The 24,140-nt window shown below is 47.1% G+C and overlaps 1 protein-coding gene across 2 annotated transcripts in view; it reads left to right on the top strand.

The window, feature by feature from the left end:
* Positions 1-24,140, top strand: part of LOC109426169 (forkhead box protein O3) — a 200,144-nt gene that overhangs the window by 5,636 nt on the left and 170,368 nt on the right. Inside the window, exon 1 of one of the 2 annotated variants that reach the window (XM_029866251.2) lies at positions 19,356-19,802. The exons of the other annotated variant lie outside the window; for it this stretch is intronic. The gene's annotated coding sequence lies outside the window, so the exon portion shown is untranslated. Of the gene's footprint in view, positions 1-19,355; positions 19,803-24,140 lie in introns of those variants that run through there. 2 annotated transcript variants of the gene reach the window in all.

Below are 24,140 nucleotides of genomic sequence, written 5' to 3'. Positions count from 1 at the left end.
CTCTTGAAATACCCTTGAACCACTGCAACACCCTTAAACCCTTGAAACGCCACTGAAAACCCCCTTGAAACGCACTTGAAATAACCCTAAATGCTCTGTAGCGCCTCTAAGGACCTATTTTGAAATACTCTGAATAGCCTCAAATGCCGCAAAAGCCTCTGCAGATCCCCCGACACACCCCTGAAACCCTCTGAGACTCCTGGGATACCCTGGAACGCTTCTGAACACTCTTTTTATGGTATCCCCTGAAACGATTCTGAGAAGCCTTGGAATGCCCTTGAAAATACCCTGGATTCCCCTGAGCCGCCATTAAACCAGCGATAAATTTGTCGATGATTAAACGCTCCTGAAATCCTCTGAAACACTCTAAAATGCCGCAAGAAGTCCTTTTGAACTTCCCCAGAAATACAGTTGAAACCCGCCTAAAAACCACTGAAACTTCTAGTGATACCCTGGAACGCCCTTGAAAACCCCATCAATCTCCCTTATAACCTCTTGAAGAACCTCTAAATTTCTCCTGACACCTTCACAAACGCCCCTGAAACACCCTTAAACCCCTAAAACGCCACTGACAAACCCATGAATCCTCCTTGGAATCGTCTTGGAATCCCCAGAAGCTTCTTGAAAACCCCAGAAGCCCTCTGAACCCCCTTTGTATCACCTTGAAACTTTCCCTGATTTCCCTGGAATCTAGTTTTTACTTCCACCCATTTTCAATGGACCACTAAAATGACTAACACGGCCGCTATAGAATGAACAGATAGCGCCACCGTAGCCGTGTGTGTTCGACATAACTCCACCGCTGTCACAATACTAATGTTCATATACGGTGGTGCCTTTGTTTACATACGGCGAACGCTACAAACACCTGGCTTCATTGATCCATTAGCTCCTTTAGAGCTTCGTGAGGCCTCCTATTGATCTCTCGCCTCAACGCCACAGTTGTTTTTACGACGCTAATGTTCAAGTGACGGTAAATGCAAAGAAAAGACTAGAGGTTTCAGGGAGCTCTTAGGGGCGTTTCAGAGACGTTTCAAGGGGTCGCAGGACGTTTCAGGGAGGGGGTTCCAGTATGTTTCAGGGGTGTTATATGGGCAAACTTTGCTATTGAATAACATCATCTCAGTAGGCCATTGCAAAGCATCACAACTAACACATCTGGCGTTTTATTTTAATCGATCCAAGTGACCACTTGGCAAAATCACTCAAACGTCCGTGAATCACCCAAAACTCTGTTAACTCAAGTAATAATTCTAGACGCTGACAACCACAGAAAAAAAAACAACTAAATCCTAAACGCGGCGTCAAACAACATTCAATTAGATTCAAACAAACGCTAAATTTACATAACCCCACACCATCTTGTGGAATCGGCGTTGCTTCTCTATACACAGCAATACGGGTCATGATCACCGTTTGCCAGCCCTGCCACCCGTCACCGTCGCCTCTATATGCCAGTGCCCCCAGACGGCGAAGCCAAAACCAATCCAAACAAACATGGAAACGCCGATGATGATCAGAACTAGAAGACAGTCGGAATATTTATTGCAATCTCATCGACGAACCACCAGGCTGGTGAACGATGCGCGAGGTGCGCACATTACCTAACTCACCTTCGATTTGGCCGAGCTTTTTTGCTGCCATGTGCACTGTGCAGCCAACACACTTCCAGCATTGCTCTCACTCTCCCTTCTTGGTCGGACACCCCTGCGCGCGGTGCAGCGCCGCTGCCACGCGGTAATTAAACTATTGAACACACGACTCAAGCCAAGCGGCCAGAGCAAAAACAAGACCGGCAAATGGACGTCATTCTCTCGAATGAGAAAAAAAATTGCAAGAAGAAGCATTCATCCGGCTCTGCCAAGTTATAAACCAAGAGTCGAATTGTGCCGAAAAAGATGTTCGACTTGGACGCCCCTTGGATTCCTAGTAGGCCTGGATGTAGGAAGTGTCAAACGCACAGCTTGCTGTGGTCTCGAGCTCCAACCATGTGCTGAAGCTGAAAGCAAGCTGTATAAACAGTAGGCCACAGTGGACGCCATATTTCCCGAAACAATTTCTTACACCTTCTCTATGAATGAATTGAGGAGAACAATACACTCGGGCATGTAAACGGAGATATAACAGAATCACACATTCATAAATCATGTGTAGCGAGACGAACCAAATGGCTACTGTTCCACATTTTTTCGATTCCCATCAACAGAATACTGCACACTCAAACATTCGAATCTAGTTCTCACTGACAACACTGTATCGTCGAAACGTGTCAACGTTGCTTGCGTCAAAAAGCCAGGCGTTCATGCCTGATGCGTACGCCTACTTGACTGCTCTTCTACCGAGCTGCCCGAAAGCTCGGCAGGAAGCAGCCAATTGCACGCCTGCTTTGTTGTTAAAATAGAAACCAGAAAAGCTAAATGGCCGTCAGAGGTACGTGGAAAATGTCCCAACTTGTCGAACCGTCAATCAGGGAAACGGAACTAGGTTATACCGCACCGCGTACGCTTACGGTTACTAGACTGTAGTAGACTACGGCACCAGTTGTTTCCAATAAACAGCCATATTTGCTGCCAAATATAACTCGATCAACTGGTTAAACGGGGGTCTCCATAGTTGATCGATCTCGGTAAGTAGTTGTCACGCATAATTGACGGAGTACACTCGTATCGTATCGCGTAAACGATACTCTACTTATCACCAATATGGCTAAGTGGCCAATACACAGCATCATCAGGCCTACATTCCATTCCGTACCGAGCGAGAGCCGACCGAAAAGAGCCAATCTGGTCACGTGAACGCTTGCAAATCGCCGCGACGCGATCCGGCGAGGCGGCGGCGATGCCGATGATGGTTGTTTTCTAGTTTTCACGCTTTCGTTTATAGCTCCTCGCCCACCCTCACCTAGCGACGCGACGCGCGGCAGACGCTGAGGACGCGACCAGACACCATCAACACTCATCCCTCTCATCGGTGTTGGTGAGTTCCCGCAGCCTTGCCCACATTCTGCGGTATGTTGTTGTTGGCACAGAATCATCCATCGCAGTAGGCGCAAGTGAAAATGTTAATAATAAAACTTACGCCGCGTTGTCATGGCAACCGACGACGTGACGACTGCGAACCGCTTTGCGATGCAATTTTGCGGTTACTCACACACACCCACGTGCAGCCGCATTCTCTCTGTCTGACCATAAACGTGTCACATGTGCCGTTACCTCACGCCGAGTGGAGAGAAGGGAGAGCGAGACTTGTCTACAACACCGCACCAAAACGGTTTCTCCTTTTCGAAGTGGTTGTGATGCTTGCGGCGGATTCGCGCAAATTGACGGAATGTGTGTGGTTTTTCCGATTTTGTTTGGATCGGTATGTTTGTTTTCGTTGTAAACAAATCCTAGCGGGAACTCACGAGAGCGACAATGAGCGTGAAAGGGAGAGTTTAAGCGTGCACGTCGTAATGGAGCGATTCAGCTTTGTATGGTTCTGTGGAAAGCTCTTACAAACTCTATTCATCGTACAATAATCTATTGTAATTAACGATGAGTTTACACAGCCTCTCAATAATGTCAATAATTTCGCATATTTTGCGTGACGAACCGCGATGCCATGAAGAACCGCTCTTCGTTATGTAGAGTATTTTAACGTGCACCCCAACCGCAAACAAATACCTACTTCGATCTAAATATGCAATTCTACACTCCTCGAGATTGAATTCACGCACACCGCCTCAATCGCTCACGAGTTGCTCCGGTTTTACTCGTATGAACCGTATGAATGATACAACACGAGGAAGGTACTTCCTAATGGAAATGATGTGATTTTTGCGTCGTATGATCAATGCTCCTTGAAAGCACCTATTAAATATGTATAAAAATTAAAAACCGAGTTAAGTTTTATTAAACTTATTACTAAATCTTATTCATGTGTCATAAAAGTCCAAAAACGGTAGCTCCAATACCAAGAGCTTGCGACGGAAGAAATAAAGCACAAACTTTGTGCAGTTTTGATGAGCTCAAAATTTGCATTTTATGAAACCGGTCGCGTGGTCATTATAACATGCGAGGGTTGCTCCATTTTATAGGAGATTTCCGCATATTTTTGTCCATAAATTATCAGCAACGAAAATATAACCTGTACGGAACGAACAGCAGCTTAGATACAGACGATTATCAAGTGTGTCACCTGAATAGTATTATGACTATTTTTAGATACGCAAGAAAATGTCATGGAAAGCTGCGTTTTTGTGAGACTTACGAGTTTTGGTTCTGCATTAATTTGAAGTCCGCTTGTTACTTCCCTAGCAACAAAAAAGAAAGATGGGCGTGGAAAGTAACACCGGTCTCATTGGAACCTTGCGTATCTCCTGAGGTTATGTCAGTGCTCGGTTCTGAAAACATTTTCGGAAATATTGTACAAACACCCAGTGCAATTGAATATGAAAGAGCTATTTGGTTGAGTGTAGCAGTGTGGAGAAAAACAACGTCAATAACAAGCTGGACAAAGTTCCCCTAACCAAGGATGGGAACACTCACTTGCAAAGAGTTACATTCACTTGTTATTTTCTCAGCTCGGAAGCGTGCAATCAAGAAGCGATGTATGGACGGCTTTTTCCTTGTGATTTGGACTACAAGTTTACCGAAGGGAGTAAGAGTCGCACACGCATATCAAAGTCGTGAGGATGCTGCGAAGGCAACTCTCCACGAGGTGAATGTAAATTACACTCACCTCGTGGAGAGTCGCTTTCACAGCTCTGTCACGACTTTGGGATTCGTGTGCGACTCCTACTCCCTTCGGTAAACTTGTAGTCCAAATCACAAGGAAAAAGTCGTCCATACATCGTTTCTTGATTGCACGCTTCTCAACAGAGAAAATAGCAAGTGAGTGTAACTCTTTGCAAGTGATTGTTCCCATCCTTGCCCCTAACCTCGACTAAACCGCGAGTTTCACGGTTTCCCAAAATTAACATATAAGATCGAAGTCTGAAATTGAAAAAAAAAAGTTTATGAATTCGGCTCCGTTATGCCTGTTGGCGCATGAGCCTTTTAAAAAACGTTTAAGTAAAGATGGATGATGCGAAGTTTATGTGTCTCTTATGACGACTCTACCACACTCTACACTCGAATATCCCAAAACTTCTGTAGGATCACTCTAGCAATAGCCGCCTAACTTGCACTATTGAACGCAATCGTTACGTTAAGAATCAATGCTACACAGAAGCGATTTCTTCCCTTCTTACGCTGGACAGCTGTATCGGTAGTTTTACCAACCGACAGAATAGCGTCTGCGGTTAACGGTACCTTCCGGGAGCCAAACTGATGACTTGAGAGACCATCTACACCCTCGGTCGTATACCTCAACGCTTCGTGGTTTCCCCGCCTATAGTAATAGGACCTGGCTCTACCGTTTTGAAACCTCTGAGAAGACTCCCTCGTCCAGACATTTCTGCATAGCTGATCTGAACTTCCCAGGAGTCTCTGCAAAAGCTCCTTCAAAGATCAGGTTTGGAATTTCATTTGGACTTGGGAACTTACCTACGCTATAGGATTTTACAATCCCATGCAAGATCCTCGTAACCCCGGTGACCCTCCTCTCATCTCCAACCCCACTTCCAAGCGGTCCTACGAAAGGAGGCCAGGGACTCGGAGCATGATACGGATAGCTCCTCGATAATCCTCTGCAGCGTCTCTGGAGACTGCTCGAAAGGAGCCATTACATTTCTTGTCTCTGATGAAAAATGAGTCTTCGTAGTTTATAGACAGCGTCTTATTCTAGTCGATACCCTCCAATTCGAACTACTTGTTAGGCCAACACTACAAAAAGTATCGCAGCTGCTCGACTCCGTGCCTTTTCGGCTAAAAGTTCTTTTAGTACCAACATTAGCCAGATTGACATCGAGCATGGCCACTGGCCAGCGCCTCTAGCAGGTTCGTGGAACGGCTTCTCAATTCCACGGCTATTACCACCGGCCTTCGCTCTGTCATCTCGGACGTAATACAGTCCAGCATCTACGTGAACTGCTAGATCGACCATCGAGGAGGCGCATAACAGCTACAGAAGACGGCCCCGTTTACTTTGGCGACCACGAAACCCTCGTAAGATGTAGATACCAACTCCTAGATAGGGTGTTAACGAGTTGTCCATGTCGCTGCCTTTTTTGCGGATCCATCCGCGACTTCGTTACCTTTGATACCGACGGTTACTCGGTATGCGTCCGTTATGATGACGATATCCGTATTCCACTCAGCGACTGCCTAATACAGCAGTTTCTTGGCTGCGTCAAAATGGTTCAGGTTTAGCTGCGTTACCTGCACTGTGCTTTGTCAGTTGTGGCTCTTTTGAAGACAGGAACCTAGGGGCTTCTATCAGGTGCTTGTTACTTGCGGATTTCCCGGAACAAATCAAGCACTTGATAGGGTTTGTGCTCCCTTGTTTCTTTTGGCCTTCACTTCCATAATACCAACAAATCTTGTTCCTGTCAGGGTATTGGCTGTCCCAAGACTAGTATCATGTTTCAAGACAACTAAAGCAAACCTTCGTACGCCCAGTGGATATACCGTCCAGCTCACCATGAGCTTACCTCTTTAACGGACTCGTTAGCGTCCACCATAACTAGCTGTACCAAGGCCACCTGTGTCCCTGCTCCCTGCTGACCCTTTCCATAGCCGAATGGCTGATGTGGCTACCAGACCTCGCACTGTTGCCGCAGTGCCGTGACAATTTCTTCGCGTCGGTGATCTCGTCCAGCTTTTGACCTTAGGAGTCGCTTCAGCCGTAAGAAGCCCTCACCTCGACACCTTCGTCAAGGACATATTCCGCCAGACACTTGTAGCCGACGCCCTTGCGCGTTTTGTCGTGGTTGAGCTCGAGGATTCTTTCTTCGGTACGAGTACGCGGAATATTGCGTGAGTCGACTCCAATATCCAAAAGCTTGTCATCGGTCCTCATCGCCTTCAAGACTTCCGATTACTCTACTCTCTTGGTAACAAACGCGACGCCATTCTCTCGTTTGGCATCTTCCCTCCTGTCTTTCCTTGGCTTAGCTTCCCTAATCCCCTGTACATTCTTCCTCTTCTTTTTCTTTCTATCCAATTGGGTAATTGGGTACAAAAGGCGTTCTCTCTTTCGCCATTCGATCCGAGACCGGTCGGGCTATTAAGGCCCATCATTCCCAGCTGTCCGAATTTCTGGCATTACTGTCGTTCACTCTAAGAGTTAACAGCTTCCTGGTCTTGCAAGCGCTGCCTGGTAGCTCCTTCCCTTGCGGGTATAAGCGTCTGGCGAACCCGGTGTGATACCCGCCTGGGTAGACTTCAGCAACACGTGCTCTGCTGCAGCCGCAGTTGCTATGAGTTTACCCCATGGTACCATAGACTGCATGCCCGCCATCGTTGACTTACGAAGTGTCAACAAGGTCTGCTTCAGGTCCTTGCTGATGTTCGACTTCGAGGATAAAATACCATCAACATCTGATGACAAGCTGCGTTGCAGAAGGCCTTAAGGTTCGATTCAGTAGATGAGAGCGTAACGTGCTTTCGCGTACTCCGCGTACTCGCGTACTTACAGTACATTCTAATACATTGAAGACACCGCCACTTATATACCAGTAATCGGAAGTATGTTTCGCCCAATCCACATCGGTGAACACTTCTAGCGTAGCTGATGATGCGGTGTCGTTTTGGTACATGAGGCACTGGTCTGGAGTTGCTTGTATTGCACAATCCGTCGGCAACGACACGTACGTCAAACAACCCACCAGCTCTCTGTACCGATAGGTACTTCGTCCGTTTCTTCTCCGCATCTCCTTGGGAGTGGAGACAGACTTGCACTCCTCCATGTCAAATCTTCGGCGCAAATCTTGCAAGAACCGCTTCTGGCTGATCTTTATTATCCTTTCTTCCACTTCACATTCTATACGCGTCCCGAGAAAGCTCTTCCAATCACCTCCGTCGACCAGCATGAACTCAGATGCCGCTTCACCGTTTCCATAATCTTCAAAATTGCTCCATCCAGCAAAGTCACGTCATCCACGTACACGATCAAGTATTTACATGGTGCCCTGTTCAACCTTCTTTCAGTACTAACATGGGTCCTCCGCGTGTCGTGTAAACCCAAGCCGTTGCATGAAGACACCAAGGAAGAAACCGTCGAATCGCTCATCGATTTTTTATTTATTGATTTGCCGTCAATCAAAAATAAATAAATAAAAAAAAAACAAATGTTCCCAGCACACCTGACTGTCCGCTCGGTCGAACTCCTCAGACTACACGCCATGTAAAGGCTCTCTGTTTAGTTCCCGCTTGATCTGAAACACTAACGTATTGTTTACCCGGAGGCAGCTTCGTCAACCTCAACGTTCCATTTCTGGAATGGGAGTCCATCTCATCTCGCATGGCAGCTTTCCACTTACTCCAAACGTCCCGCTTCTTGGCATCAGTAACAGTACTTGGAAGTTTATCCACAAAATCCATCGCATTCAGAGTGAACCCGCATACTCGAGTTGTTATTGCTACCTCGGTCTTCCTTCCGTATTGCTATAACAGACAGCGTTTTAGCTGATGCTTCAGCCACCGGCTCAATCGTATTCTTCTCTTCTGGCAGCGTTTCACGAATCACTGGAACCTTGCCGAAAGCGCTCGTACGAGGTTTTCAGTTGCTCTTCACGACCGCATCGTTCAATGCAATCCACATCTCGCGTATTGACTATTCTTCTACAGGATCCCACACTCGGTGGCTATTATGCGTGTACCTCACAAAGATCCCCTTCCAGGCCTTCACATCGAGCTTTTTGCAGCGTTCCTTTGCAGTATTCACGAACGTTGGACAGCCGAAAGCACCTTGCTGGCATCCGGTTTTCGACCCTGCCAGAGCTCGAAAGTTGTCGCATTTGAATCCAGGATACACCAAGGACTTCGTTTCACCAAGTAAACGGCAGTCCGGATCGTTTGACCCCGAAACTGTTTCTATATGAACGATACAGGTAAACTTGATAACTCGTCTTCACGGAAGGAGCTTAAAAGACGAGTAATTAGGAATCGCATCTAGACGAGAGCTTGGCGACAGAAACAGTAATCCGGAAGATAACACGAAGAAGGAACTCGGAGATGGACGGGCCTGGTTGGAGCTCGGAATATAGGCAGCAGAGCTTGTGCAAGCGTCGGAGTTATGCTACGTTCACACTGCGCTCTATATCAAGAAATATAGCAAGATGACTTCCTTCCGGAGTTCCACGGGAATATTAACAAGAGTTCCACAAAAAATCATACAGTTTCCAGGGCGATTCTCCAGATATTTACGTAGAATTCCTCCAGGAGTTCCCAGGGAATTCCTCCAGGAGTTCCCAGGGAATTCCTCCAGGAGTTCCCAGGGAATTCCTCCAGGAGTTCCCAGGGCATTCCTCCAGGAGTTCATCAGGGAATTGCTCCAGGAGTTCTTCAGGGAATTCTTCTAGGAGTTTCCAGGGAATTCCTCTAGGAGTTTCCAGGGAATTCCTCCAGAAGTTTCCAGGAAATTCCTCCAGGAGTTTCCAGGGAATTTCTCCAGGAGTTCCTCAGAGAATTCCTCCAGGAGTTCCTCAGGGAATTCCTCCAGGAGCTCTTTATGAAATTCCTCCAGGAGTTCCTCAGGAAACTCCTCCAGGAGTTCCGCAGGAAATTACTCCAGGAGTTCCTCAGGGAATTCCTCCAGGAGTTCCTCAGGGAATTCCTCCAGGAGTTCCTCAGGGAATTCCTCCAGGAGTTCCTAAGGGAATTCCTCCAGGAGTTCCTCAGGGAATTCCTCCAGGAGTTCCTCAGGGAATTCCTCCAGGAGTTCCTCAGGGAATTCCTCCAGGAGTTCCTCAGGGAATTCCTCCAGGAGTTCCTCAGGTAATTCCTCCAGGAGTTCCTCAGGGAATTCCTCCAGGAGTTCATTAGGGAATTCTTCCAGGAGTTCTTCAGGGAATTCCTCCAGGAGTTCCCAGGGAATTGTGGTGACCCTCCATAGCCAGAGAGTTAGACCGTCAGCGGACTCACCGAACGTTGGACAAGTAACTGCCGGATTGGCAGTATCTGAGGCCGGATCTACTGGACAGGCTTGATTTCCGGCAGATGACCGCCGGATAGATAGGCAACCTGGCAGGACAGCGAGCTTGATCGACGACACGAGATGGTTGACGGTTGATCGTTGGACGGAAAGGGACGGATACCGGGCAGGAGAGCGGGCTTGATCGGACAAGACAGCAGACTTGATCTTCGACACGAGATGGTTGATGGTTGATCGTTGAACGGGAAGGGACGAATACCGGGCAGGACAGCGACTTGATCGGACAAGACAGCAGACTTGATCTTCGACACGGGATGGTTGATCGTTGAACGGAAAGGGACGGATACCGAGCAGGACAGCGGGCTTGATCGGACAGGACAGCAGACTTGATCTTCGACACGGGATGGTTGATCGTTGGACGGAAAGGGACGGATACCGGGCAGGACAGCGGGCTTGATCGGACAGGACAGCAGGCTTGATCGACAGGAACAGATACCTGGCAGGGTCGCAACCTTGACGAACAGGGACAGGATTTGCTCCACCACCAGATGAATCGGGACGAGGACCAGACACTTGAACGATGATTTTGACGATAAACGGGCAGATAATGGGAACCACACGAGGCAAAGGGATTTTCTTGTAGATCTGGTAATTAATGAGAGGTTTTGTTTTTTTCGACTTGTCTCTCCAAATTCACTGTTAAGACTAATTTTATTATAAAATTTTCCTACGCAGGGCTCCTATGATTTTCAATTTATTGGCTACTACGATAACTAAATTGACTCCATGCATGAACTAGTTGTTTTTTCTTTAATCTATTAATCCTATTCTCTACAGGAATGTCTCCAGGAGTTCTCAGGGAATGTCTCCAGGAGTTCTCAGGGAATTCCTCCAGGAGTTTCTCAGGGAATTCCTTCAGGAGTTCCTCAGGGAATTCCTCCAGGAGTTCCTCAGGGAATTCCTCCAGGAGTTCCACAGGGAATTCCTCCAGGAGTTCCTCAGGGAATTCCTCCAGCAGTTCTTTATAGAATTCCTCCAGGAGTTCCTCAGGGAATTCCTCCAGGAGATCTTCAGGGAACTCCTCCAGGGGAATATTAACAAGAGTTCCACAAAAAATCATACAGTTTCCAGGGCGATTCTCCAGATATTTACGTAGAATTCCTCCAGGAGTTCCCAGGGAATTCCTCCAGGAGTTCCCAGGGAATTCCTCCAGGAGTTCCCAGGGAATTCCTCCAGGAGTTCCCAGGGCATTCCTCCAGGAGTTCATCAGGGAATTGCTCCAGGAGTTCTTCAGGGAATTCTTCTAGGAGTTTCCAGGGAATTCCTCTAGGAGTTTCCAGGGAATTCCTCCAGAAGTTTCCAGGAAATTCCTCCAGGAGTTTCCAGGGAATTCCTCCAGGAGTTCCTCAGAGAATTCCTCCAGGAGTTCCTCAGGGAATTCCTCCAGGAGCTCTTTATGAAATTCCTCCAGGAGTTCCTCAGGAAACTCCTCCAGGAGTTCCTCAGGGAATTCCTCCAGGAGTTCCTCAGGGAATTCCTCCAGGAGTTCCTCAGGGAATTCCTCCAGGAGTTCCTCAGGGAATTCCTCCAGGAGTTCCTCAGGGAATTCCTCCAGGAGTTCCTCAGGGAATTCCTCCAGGAGTTCCTCAGGGAATTCCTCCAGGAGTTCCTCAGGGAATTCCTCCAGGAGTTCCTCAGGGAATTCCTCCAGGAGTTCCTCAGGGAATTCCTCCAGGAGTTCCTCAGGGAATTCCTCCAGGAGTTCCTCAGGGAATTCCTCCAGGAGTTCCTCAGGGAATTCCTCCAGGAGTTCCTCAGGGAATTCCTCCAGGAGTTCCTCAGGGAATTCCTCCAGGAGTTCCTCAGGGAATTCCTCCAGGAGTTCCTCAGGGAATTCCTCCAGGAGTTCCTCAGGGAATTCCTCCAGGAGTTCCTCAGGGAATTCCTCCAGGAGTTCCTCAGGGAATTCCTCCAGAAGTTCATTAGGGAATTCTTCCAGGAGTTCCTCAGGGAATTCCTCCAGGAGTTCCTCAGGGAATTCCTCCAGGAGTTCCTCAGGGAATTCCTCCAGGAGTTCCTCAGGGAATTCCTCCAGGAGTTCCTCAGGGAATTCCTCCAGGAGTTCCTCAGGGAATTCCTCCAGGAGTTCCTCAGGGAATTCCTCCAGGAGCTCCTCAGGGAATTCCTCCAGGAGTTCCTCAGGGAATTCCTCCAGGAGTTCCTCAGGGAATTCCTCCAGGAGTTCCTCAGGGAATTCCTCCAGGAGTTCCTCAGGGAATTCCTCCAGGAGTTCCTCAGGGAATTCCTCCAGGAGTTCCTCAGGGAATTCCTCCAGGAGTTCCTCAGGGAATTCCTCCAGGAGTTCCTCAGGGAATTCCTCCAGGAGTTCCTCAGGGAATTCCTCCAGGAGTTCCTCAGGGAATTCCTCCAGGAGTTCCTCAAGGAACTCCTCCAGGAGTTCCCAGGGAATGTCTCCAGGAGTTCTCAGGGAATGTCTCCAGGAGTTCTCAGGGAATTCCTCCAGGAGTTTCTCAGGGAATTCCTTCAGGAGTTCCTCAGGGAATTCCTCCAGGAGTTCCTCAGGGAATTCCTCCAGGAGTTCCACAGGGAATTCCTCCAGGAGTTCCTCAGGGAATTTCTCCAGCAGTTCTTTATAGAATTCCTCCAGGAGTTCCTCAGGGAATTCCTCCAGGAGATCTTCAGGGAACTCCTCCAGGAGTTCTTCAGGGAATTCCTCCAGGAGTTCCTCAGGGAATTCCTCCAGGAGTTCCTCAGGGAATTCCTCCAGGAGTTCCTCAGGGAATTCCTCCAGGAGTTCCTCAGGGAATTCCTCCAGGAGTTCCTCAGGGAATTCCTCCAGGAGTTCCTCAGGGAATTCCTCCAGGAGTTCCTCAGGGAATTCCTCCAGGAGTTCCTCAGGGAATTCCTCCAGGAGTTCCTCAGGGAATTCCTCCAGGAGTTCCTCAGGGAATTCCTCCAGGAGTTCCTCTGGGAATTCCTCCAGGAGTTCCTCAGGGAATTCCTCCAGGAGTTCCTCAAGGAACTCCTCCAGGAGTTCCCAGGGAATGTCTCCAGGAGTTCTCAGGGAATGTCTCCAGGAGTTCTCAGGGAATTCCTCCAGGAGTTTCTCAAGGAATTCCTTCAGGAGTTCCTCAGGGAATTCCTCCAGGAGTTCCTCAGGGAATTCCTCCAGGAGTTCCACAGGAAATTCCTCCAGCAGTTCTTTATAGAATTCCTCCAGGAGTTCCTCAGGGAATTCCTCCAGGAGATCTTCAGGGAACTCCTCCAGGAGTTCTTCAGGGAATTCCTCCAGGAGTTCCTCCAGGAGTTCATCAGGGAATCCCTCCAGGAGTTTCTCAGGGAATTCCTCCAGGAGTTCCTCAGGGAATTCCTCAGGGAATTCCTCCAGGAGTTCTTCAGGAAATTCCTCCAGGAGTTCCTCAGGGAATTCTTCCAGGAGTTCCTCAGGGATTTCCTCCAGGAGTTCTTCAGGAAATTCGTCCAGAAATTCTTCAGGAAATTCCTTCAGGAGTTCCTCAGAGAATTCTTCTAGGAGTTCCTCAAGGAATTCCTCCAGGAGTTCCTCAGGGAATTCCTCCAGGGGTTCCTCAGGGAATGTCTCCAGGAGTTCCTCAGGGAATTCCTCCAGGAGTTCCTCAGGGAATTCCTCCAGGAGTTCCTCAGGGAATTCCTCCAGGAGTTCCTCAGGGAATTCCTCCAGGAGTTCCTCAGGGAATTCCTCCAGGAGTTCCTCAGAGAATTCCTCCAGGAGTTCCTCAAGGAACTCCTCCAGGAGTTCCTCAAGGAACTCCTCCAGGAGTTCCCAGGGAATGTCTCCAGGAGTTCTCAGGGAATGTCTCCAGGAGTTCTCAGGGAATTCCTCCAGGAGTTTCTCAGGGAATTCCTTCAGGAGTTCCTCAGGGAATTCCTCCAAGAGTTCCTCAGGGAATTCCTCCAGGAGTTCCACAGGGATTTCCTCCAGGAGTTCTTCAGGAAATTCGTCCAGAAATTCTTCAGGAAATTCCTTCAGGAGTTCCTCAGAGAATTCTTCTAGGAGTTCCTCAGGGAATTCCTCCAGGAGTTCCTCAGGGAATTCCTCCAGGAGTTCCTCAGGGAATTCCTCCAGGAGTTCCTCAGGGAATTCCTCCAGGAGTTCCTCAGGGAATTCCTCCAGGAGTTCCTCAGGGAATTCCTCCAGGAGTTCCTCAGGGAATTCCTCCAGGAGTTCCTCAGGGAATTCCTCCAGGAGTTTCTCAGGGAATTCCTCCAGGAGTTTCTCAGGGAATTCCTCCAGGAGTTGCTCAGGGAATTCCTCCAGGAGTTCCTCAGGGAATTCCTCCAGGAGTTCCTAAGGGAATTCCTCCAGGAGTTCCTCAGGAAATTCCTCCAGGAGTTCCTCAGGAAATTCCTTCAGGAGTTCCTCAAGGAATTCCTTCAGGAGTTCCTCAAGGAACTCCTCCAGGAGTTCCCAGGGAATTCCTCCAGGAGCTCCCAGGGAATTTCTCCAGGAGTTTCTCAGGGAATTCCTTTAGGAGTTCCTCAGGGAATTCCTCCAGGAGTTCCTCAGGGAATTCCTCCAGGAGTTCCTCAGGGAATTCCTCCAGGAGTTCCTCAGGGAATACTTCCAGGAGTTCCTCAGGGAATTCCCCAGGAGTTCTTCAGGGAATTCCTCCAGGAGTTCAACAGGGAATTCCTCCAGGAGTTCATCAGGGAATTCCTCCAGGAGTTCATTAGGGAATTCCTCCAGGAGTTCCTCAGGGAATTCGTAGGAACCGTAAACGGGAATTCTTCTAGGAGTTTCTCAGGGAATTCGTCCAGGAGTTCCTCAGGGAATTCGTCCAGGAGTTCCTCAGGGAATTCCTCCAGGAGTTCTTTATAGAATTCCTCCAGGAGTTCCTCAGGGAATTCCTCCAGGAGTTTCTCAGGGAATGCCTCCATGAGTTCTTCAGGGAATTCCTCCAGGAGTTCCTCAGGGAATTCCTCCAGGAGTTCCTCAGGGAATTCCTCTAGGAGTTCCTCAGGGAATTCCTCCAGAAGTTCCTCAAGGAACTCCTCCAGGAGTTCCTCAGGGAATTCATCCAGGAGTTCCCAGGGAATTCCTCCAGGAGTTTCTCAGGGAATTTCTCCAGGAGTTCCTCAGGGAATTCCTCTAGGAGTTCCTCAGGGAATTCCTCCAGGAGTTCTTTATAGAATTCCTCCAGGAGTTCCTCAGGGAATTCCGCCAGGAGATCCTCCAGGAGTTCCTCCAGGAGTTCCCAGGGAATTCCTCCAGGAGTTCCTCCAGGAGTTCCTCAGGGAATTCCTCCAGGAGTTCCTCAAGGAATTCCTCCAGGAGTTCCTCAAGGAACTCCTTCAGGAGTTCCTCAGGGAATTCCTCCAGGAGTTCCTCAGGGAATTCCTCCAGGAGTTTCTCAGGGAATGCCTCCATGAGTTCTTCAGGGAATTCCTCCAGGAGTTCTTCAGGGAATTCCTCCAGGAGTTCCTCAGGGAATTCCTCCAGGAGTTCTTCAGGGAATTCCTCCAGGAATTCTTCAGGAAATTCCTCCAAGAGTTCCAGCAGTTCTTCAGGGAATTCCTCCAGGATCCTCCAGATCCTCAGGAAACTCCTCCAGGAGTTCTTCAGGGAATTCCTCCAGGAGTTCCTCAGGGAATTCCTCCAGGAGTTCCTCAAGGAATTCCTCCAGGAGTTCCTCAGGGAATTCTTCCAGGAGTTCTTCAGGAAATTCCTCCAGGAGTTCTTCAGGAAATTCCTCCAGGAGTTCTTCAGGAAATTCCTCCAGGAGTTCCTCAGGGAATTCTTCCAGGAGTTCTTCAGGGAATTCCTCCAGGAGTTCTTCAGGGATTCCTCCAGGAGTTCTTCAGGGAATTCCTCCAGGAGTTCTTCAGGGAATTCCTCCAGGAATTCTTCAGGAAATTCCTCCAAGAGTTCCAGCAGTTCTTCAGGGAATTCCTCCAGGAATTCCTCAGGGAATTCCTCCAGGAATTCCTCAGGGAATTCCTCCAGGAGTTCCTCAGGGAATTCCTCCAGGAGTTCCTCAGGGAATTCCTCCAGGAGTTCCTCAGGGAATTCCTCCAGGAGTTCCTCAGGGAATTCCTCCAGGAGTTTCTCAGGGAATGCCTCCATGAGTTCTTCAGGGAATTCCTCCAGGAGTTCCTCAGGGAATTCCTCCAGGAGTTCCTCAAGGAACTCCTTCAGGAGTTCCTCAAGGAACTCCTCCAGGAGTTCCTCAGGGAATTCCTCCAGGAGTTTCTCAGGGAATGCCTCCATGAGTTCTTCAGGGAATTCCTCCAGGAGTTCCTCAGGGAATTCCTCCAGGAGTTCCTCAAGGAACTCCTTCAGGAGTTCCTCAAGGAACTCCTCCAGGAGTTCCCAGGGAATTCCTCCAGGAGTTTCCAGGGAATTCCTCCAGGAGTTTCTCAGGGAATTCCTTTAGGAGTTCCTCAGGGAATTCCTATAGGAGTTTCTCAGGGAATTCGTCCAGGAGTTCCTCAGGGAATTCGTCTAGGAGTTCCTCAGGGAATTCCTCCAGGAGTTCTTTATAGAATTCCTCCAGGAGTTCCTCAGGGAATTCCTCCAGAAGTTCCTCAAGGAACTCCTCCAGGAGTTCCCAGGGAATTCATCCAGGAGTTCCCAGGGAATTCCTCCAGGAGTTTCTCAGGGAATTTCTCCAGGAGTTCCTCAGGGAATTCCTCTAGGAGTTCCTCAGGGAATTCCTCCAGGAGTTCTTTATAGAATTCCTCCAGGAGTTCCTCAGGGAATTCCGCCAGGAGATCCTCAGGGAACTCCTCCAGGAGTTCTTCAGGGAATTTCTCCAGGAGTTCCTCCAGGAGTTCCTCCAGGAGTTCCCAGGGAATTCCTCCAGGAGTTCCCAGGGAATTCCTCCAGGAGTTCATCAGGGAATTCCTCCAGGAGTTCATCAGGGAATTCCTTCAGGAGTTCATCAAGGAATTCCTCCAGGAGTTCATCAGGGAATTCCTCCAGGAGTTCATCAGGGAATTCCTCCAGGAGTTCATCAGGGAATTCCTCCAGGAGTTCATCAGGGAATTCCTCCAGGAGTTCATCAGGGAATTCATCCAGGAGTTCATCAGGGAATTCCTCCAGGAGTTCATTAGGGAATTCTTCCAGTAGTTCCTCAGGTAATTCCTCCAGGAGTTCCTCAGGGAATTCCTCCAGGAGTTCCTCAGGGATTTCCTCCAGGAGTTCTTCAGGGAATTCCTCCAGGAGTTCCTCAGGGAATTCCTCCAGGAGTTTCCCAGAGAATTCTTCCAGGAGTTTCTCAGGGAATGCTTCCAGGAGTTCCTCAAGGAACTCCTCCAAGAATTTCTCAGGGAATTCCTCCAGGAGTTCCTCATGGAATTCGTCCAGGAGTTCCCCAGAGAATTCCTCCAGGAGTTCCTCAGGGAATTCCTCCAGGAGTTCCTCAGGGAATTCCTCCAGGAGTTCCTCAGGGAATTCCTCCAGGAGTTCCTCAGGGAATTCCTCCAGGAGTTCCTCAGGGAATTCCTCCAGGAGTTCCTCAGGGAATTCCTCCAGGAGTTCCTCAGGGAATTCCTCCAGGAGTTCCTCAGGGAATTCCTCCAGGAGTTCCTCAGGGAATTCCTCCAGGAGTTCCTCAGGGAATTCCTCCAGGAGTTCCTCAGGGAATTCCTCCAGGAGTTCCTCAGGGAATTCCTCCAGGAGTTCCTCAGGGAATACCTCCAGGAGTTCCTCAGGGAATTCCTCCAGGAGTTCCTCAGGGAATTCCTCCAGGAGTTCCTCAGGGAATTCCTCCAGGAGTTCCTCAGGGAATTCCTCCAGGAGTTCCTCAGGGAATACCTCCAGGAGTTCCTCAGGGAATTCCTCCAGAAGTTCCTCAGGGAATTCCTCAGGGTATTCCTCCAGGAGCTCCTCAAGGAATTCCTCCAGGAGTTCCTCAGGGATCTCCTCCATGAGTTCCTCAGGGATTTTCTCCAGGAGTTCCTTAGAACCCTTGCTCACGGCTTGAGCAGCATCCTCATTGGTCAATTAGTAGAAGGAGCATTCAGTTAATAATTGTGGAAGTGCTCACTATGCTTAGAAGTAGACTCTGTTCCAATTGGATTTTTTTTATATAACATCGGAACCGTAAAACGTGGGAACAAGACATTCGGACCATTTTCTCACATTACATACATGTGTGTGTATCGCGGTACCTAATTGCAATCGACGCGACGACGCCTTCTTCGTTCGGTCAACTATCGCGCCGGCACGGCCTGCTTGGCTCGATTAGCGTCGCGGTTTTCGCGTTGTAATTCTAACCGTGCGGAGTTGTTTGTATACCTACACTCAGCGAAAAAAAACTAGCGAAATTCATCGAAATACCTTATGAAAATTTGCTATAACTAATTCTTATGGATGACATAAGAATACCTTATGAAATTTGATCGTGCTTGCTATGACAAATTTCATAAGATAGACTTATGAAAAGAACAAAAAAATCTTAAAATAATGCAGACTGGATTCGATCCATGGACGTCGGGATCACCGAGCCCGTGTTTTATCCACACGGCTACCGACGCTTGAGAATACCATGTTGCTAAACATGAATAAAAGCCACGCTGTGAGACGATTTTACGTCATAGAGTGATCTTATGAAATTCATCCGAATCATTATGAATCATTTAAAGGCCGTTTCATAAGTTGGGCCTTATGGAAATCTTAAGGTTATTTGGCTGAGTGTACACTCAGCCAAATAACCTTAAGATTTCCATAAGGCCCAACTTATGTGTACACTCAGCCAAATAACCTTAAGATTTCCATAAGGCCCAACTTATGAAACGGCCTTTAAATGATTCATAATGATTCGGATGAATTTCATAAGATCACTCTATGACGTAAAATCGTCTCACAGCGTGGCTTTTATTCATGTTTAGCAACATGGTATTCTCAAGCGTCGGTAGCCGTGTGGATAAAACACGGGCTCGGTGATCCCGACGTCCATGGATCGAATCCAGTCTGCATTATTTTAAGATTTTTTTGTTCTTTTCATAAGTCTATCTTATGAAATTTGTCATAGCAAGCACGATCAAATTTCATAAGGTATTCTTATGTCATCCATAAGAATTAGTTATAGCAAATTTTCATAAGGTATTTCGATGAATTTCGCTAGTTTTTTTTCGCTGAGTGTACCTACGTATGCGACTGTCGCCGTTCGGCGTCCGCAGTCGAACGCCACCGTACGAGTACCTACAAACAACTAGAGGTGGTGGACGTTTAAATATATCATCATCACACACCATACACTACTAATGGTGAATCGCGTCCAATTTGCCATCAGGATTTTTGTTGTCGCCACCGCATCGAATCGACTGAGCAGAGCACGCCGCATTCGTTTACGCCGCAGCGTGATGATATGAGGTGTTGTTAAACTATTTAGTCCAAGCAAGCGTTGTTCTTATTGTTGTTGGCTCGATAAAAGTGTGTATCGCGTATCCGCCGCCGTTAGCGTCGCGTCGCGATTCATTGTGCGTTCGTTTAGCGACTTGCGATTATCCAATTATAGTGGAAGTATTCCGGCGAGATACCTCTATATGTACAGACAGATAGTGCGCGAGGGGTGTTTAGTGACGCTCGGTTATCAGATTACAACGAGCTGGGCTGTGGTGCCGATGTAACAGTAGAACACATCACAGTAGGCTAGGCATTGGCTGCGGAAGTGAGAAGTTTGGACGACTGTGTTATCGTTGCGGCGTCACCAGCACACGGCACCGGTTGCTTCGACCAGCGAGCATAGCGTTATCCGGACTTTGACTGTTTGACTACTCGCGAGGTAAGCGTCGAGCACATGTTTTGCTTTGTCCGTACGACTGTTGTTCGGTGATTTGTTGTGTGTGCTTTTTTACGACCAAACTCCCCAAATATGAATCAATAATTGAGTTTAGGTTGATGCTCGGCTTGGCCTTCGAACTCGACACGCGAAGCGGTGTGAATTTAGACAGTCATGTGAGTTTGTAGATAACGTTAGGGTTGCGTTACTGAGCACGTATTCCTTTCCTCCAACTATTAAAGATGGCTTTGAAAGTTATCTCCTACCGAAACCAAACATTATTTTTAGAATCTTGATTCCACATTCAACCACTTATTAAAATGGCGTCCAACAACTGCGGCACTGTATCATATTGCGCTGCAATCTCGACGCTGCTTCCCACTGCTGCCCGTGCGTGTCCAATCGGTTATCTATTCTAATCAGTTCTCTGGCCCAGAAAGCAGCAATCTTCCCCAGTCAGTAATATCATCTCACCTTGGCCTCAATTTGACGACTCTCGTCATCGTCGGTCACTTGATCTCCCTGTCTCTCCGACCCGCCATCTAAACCGCTTCCTCCTCATATGCATGAGTTGAGTAGCGACCGTAGCGACCAGCATCGACCGCAACCGCGCGAGTAGCTTCCTCCATTGCAATCTTATGTCGCAGTCGGCCATGCCATCAGAGGCAGCGTGGTTCGATTACGCAATCATCAGTTCAGTTCCGAAACAACAGAAGCTCTCCGCCACATATCAGAAGCTATCTGCTGGTTGGCTGATGCGATGCGCGACGCACGAGGTGAGGCGGTTCAGCAGCCGCGCAACAAATCTTAATTGTTTACACAACAGATCGCGCCGCGGAATGGCAGTTCAGTTCAGTTATGGACAATGCGATCGGCAGCGCAGTATTCGCAGATCAGAACTCATCGCCGCCCACCACTTGACTTCGGCCGGTGCGGTGCGGCGGTCATTCTTGGCGAATAGATAAATACATATCTATCTATGTAATGTACATGTGGGCATATTTATTAGCTTTTATGGGAGTTCAGTTTGGTTGTCTAGAACCGCCGCCGCATGCTTTGATGTTAGCCCTGTTCAATGACACACGAGTGATGAAAATGCTCGTATAGAATTTTGCATCGAAATTTAACCTCAACTTTCTCTCCGAGAGAGAAAAGAACGGCAACGAATGGGAATCAAAACAAACCACCGGAAAATGTCAAAATTCGCGTGAGAGGGAAAAGGAAGGGACGAAGGAGAATGAACCGAACGTTCATTCGTGACGTCACCTTGCAGAATTCTATTAACCAATGCACGTGTTCATCCGTTTTACCCCGACAGACATGTGATTCGAGAGTGATACATATTTACACGTACAACGGCGCTCAGTATCAAGAAAACTCTAACAAGACTGACTTGAACGGAGAGAATTATCGGTGTGGCACTCATTTCAAACGTAATTGTACAGTGATTCTTGTATCACACGTGTCTCATAAGTATTTAACTTTTGAGCTACTTATTTTCAGTCCTGAGTACCCGTCCCATGGTGGTGCATAGGCCCGAATTGAAACATCTTCATCCTGGGCGATTACCCGCCATCGCCTTGAGCTGTGGCCAGGTCAAATTCCTGTCCTTTATTTCTTTGTTGAGGCTGTGCCGCCATGATGAGTGTCTGGGTCTGCTTTTGCTGCGATGTCCTGCTAGGTTCCAATCTAACGCTTGTTTCCACATTTGATCCCTGCCCCTGCGTAAAGTGTGGTCGACCCACCTTCACGGTCGATATCGGCTTTTGATGACATCAACGATGGAGCTCCACGTTGGAGATCCAATTGGGTTATTTAGTGAATAAAATATTGCTATTTTTTATAGCCTAATCGATAGTGCTCATTTTTTTTAGTATAACATGATTTTATTGGATTCCAATAGCTTTGTTTTGAGGGTTAAAATAACAAAACAGTTTTAATTTTCGTGGATAGAATGACAGTTCAATCGATAAAATGACAGTTCGACCCGAACCAAAAAAAATTCCCACACAAACTTTAAATGCATTTTAAAAATAGTTCCCGCACTCCAAAAATATGAAATTTTGGATTTTGACTATTTTTTGGGTGGAGAATCCGATTATGAAATAATCCGGATACCCCTAAAGAACCCAGCCGCCATGCACGACCCAAGTAACAATTCTATCGCTGATTGGTTTTGTTTGATTTTTATTACTGTTTTATTACAGCAATAACATAGACTAATTTCAAGACCTCGATGTACCAAAGAAAACGATCAAATTTTCGGTGACCAGTCCGGTACCCAATAAATATTCATAACCGTGTATTTTTTTCCGTGTAAATTGCCTTTTGTGTAAATTTTATTTAGCATGTTACACTGATCTGACAGCTCTGACAGTAAGGGACTAAACATAAATTACGTAAAGTGAGTACCGAGGATTGTTCACAATCTGCGAACTTGACTGCGGAAAAATAATGCGACCATGACGCCGCTGGCAATAATTAAAACTCACAGTTTTATGACTGCTTTTATGAAAACCATTAATAAAATGTTTTATAGTATACTTGAAGATATCCATAAAGACAGATTTCAAGAGTAAACAAAACTATCTGATATGTAAACCTTCTGGCAATCATTATTACCACAATAAAACTGTTCAAACTCTCAACAGATGGCGATCCGTTCGATTAGTAACGACATCTGTTGGTGGAAAGCAGAAACTACGACACTGCTAGGTTTATTGCGGTCATCATAAAAGTAAACTTGCTTTCGTTTTATTTTCGCTAATTATGGTCGTCGCCATATTGAAGAATTAGCCTACGTGAATGAAAAATAGTTAATTTGCTTAAATTAGCAATGAATTGGTAGTTTGCAACTATTTCCATAGCATGCTCACATAAATAAACTCTCTCTGCTGAGTTTTCTTGTGATTCGGGATAGTGTTACTAAATTCACAAATTGATTTATTTCATTCCAAGATGATAATATTCCCTATTTTCGAAGCGCATTAATTTTATGATTCTGCAACCCCAATATTCACGGTAAATTCGAATGCGCATAAGCCTACCAGCACAATAACTACTAAAATACTACTTTGAAATAATCGCTTTCTACTTACGAATGATGTATCCTCCTGAACTTTACGTGCCATCGAAGAAGCTTCTCTGCATCTTGAGCTGTCATAGTTTTTGTTGAAAAAAAAAAAACAACAACAATCGAGAATGGGAAATATTTCAACTAGGTTTTAAAACGGGTTTATTGCTACTTTTAATGCGGTTTGCAAAACCTCTCCGAGAGTGGTCCACTTAGCCGGAAGATGCTCTTAAAGAGGTTATCAAGAGGTTTTGATGTATGATTCAGTTTTATTGCTAGTTCTATAAAATTGGTCATGAAAATCTCTTGTAGAGCCGAACAAAACTTAAAATGTTACTTGGGGAATTATATTCCGCAGGCATTCATTGATGAAGACCTGCAGCCGTTGAGAGTTCTCCACTGATACACACCAGATTTCACTGGCGTACAGCAGCGCAGATTTTAGGTTCGAGTTGAAAATTCGGATTTTGGTGCGTCTAATCTGATTATTTTCCATACTTTTCTTAAACTAGCAAAAGCAACCATCGCCTTCTTGATCCGCGCACCTATGTCGTGCAACATCTGCTGCCACCTAAAGCTCTGTTTCCTGCTGCCAAGTAGAGCGCTCAAGTAAAATTCCTCCTTTTTCCGTAAGTAATTTTGACATTTTGTGTAACTGACAGCATTTTAACGAAACGATGCTGTAAGAAGGATGTTAAGAAAAGGGCACCAGGCTGGAGGCAATCGATCCGGTCAAGGACAGAAAAGCAAGAGGAAGAATAATTCTTAATTATTAAATTTAATTAAATAATTATTAATAATTATTATCCTATTTCTGGAACCTGAGAATTACTACCATGTCCGGGAAGCGGCTACAGCACGGGAAGTTTGGAAGAAGCTTTGCGATGCGTTTGAGGAAACTGGCTTACACGGGAAATCGGGTTGCTGTACAAACTCATCAGGACCGATCTGGAAGGCTGCGGAATCATGGAAAATTACGCAAACCAGATGTTGTCGACCTGTCATCAGCTTTACGAAATTGGATTCCCAATTCCTGATCGTTTTGTTGGAGTTCTGCTGTTGGCCGGGTTGCCAGAGAGATATCATCAGAACAGATGGTTATGCCATTGAAACATTCAGGTACATCGATAACTGGAGACTCGATCAAGACAATCCTGTTGCAAGAAGAGACGATACCGGGACCAGGTGAAAAGATTGCGCTGGTTGCCAAAGGCAGGAACAACGCAACATTTTCCGTTAACCAAGGTAACAATCAAGCAAAGCCGAAG

Source organism: Aedes albopictus, chromosome 3 (assembly GCF_035046485.1).
Source record: "Aedes albopictus strain Foshan chromosome 3, AalbF5, whole genome shotgun sequence".
Taxonomy (NCBI): domain Eukaryota; kingdom Metazoa; phylum Arthropoda; class Insecta; order Diptera; family Culicidae; genus Aedes; species Aedes albopictus.
The sequence above is the reverse complement of the archived record's forward strand: the minus strand, read 5'-3'. Positions and strand labels throughout refer to the sequence as shown.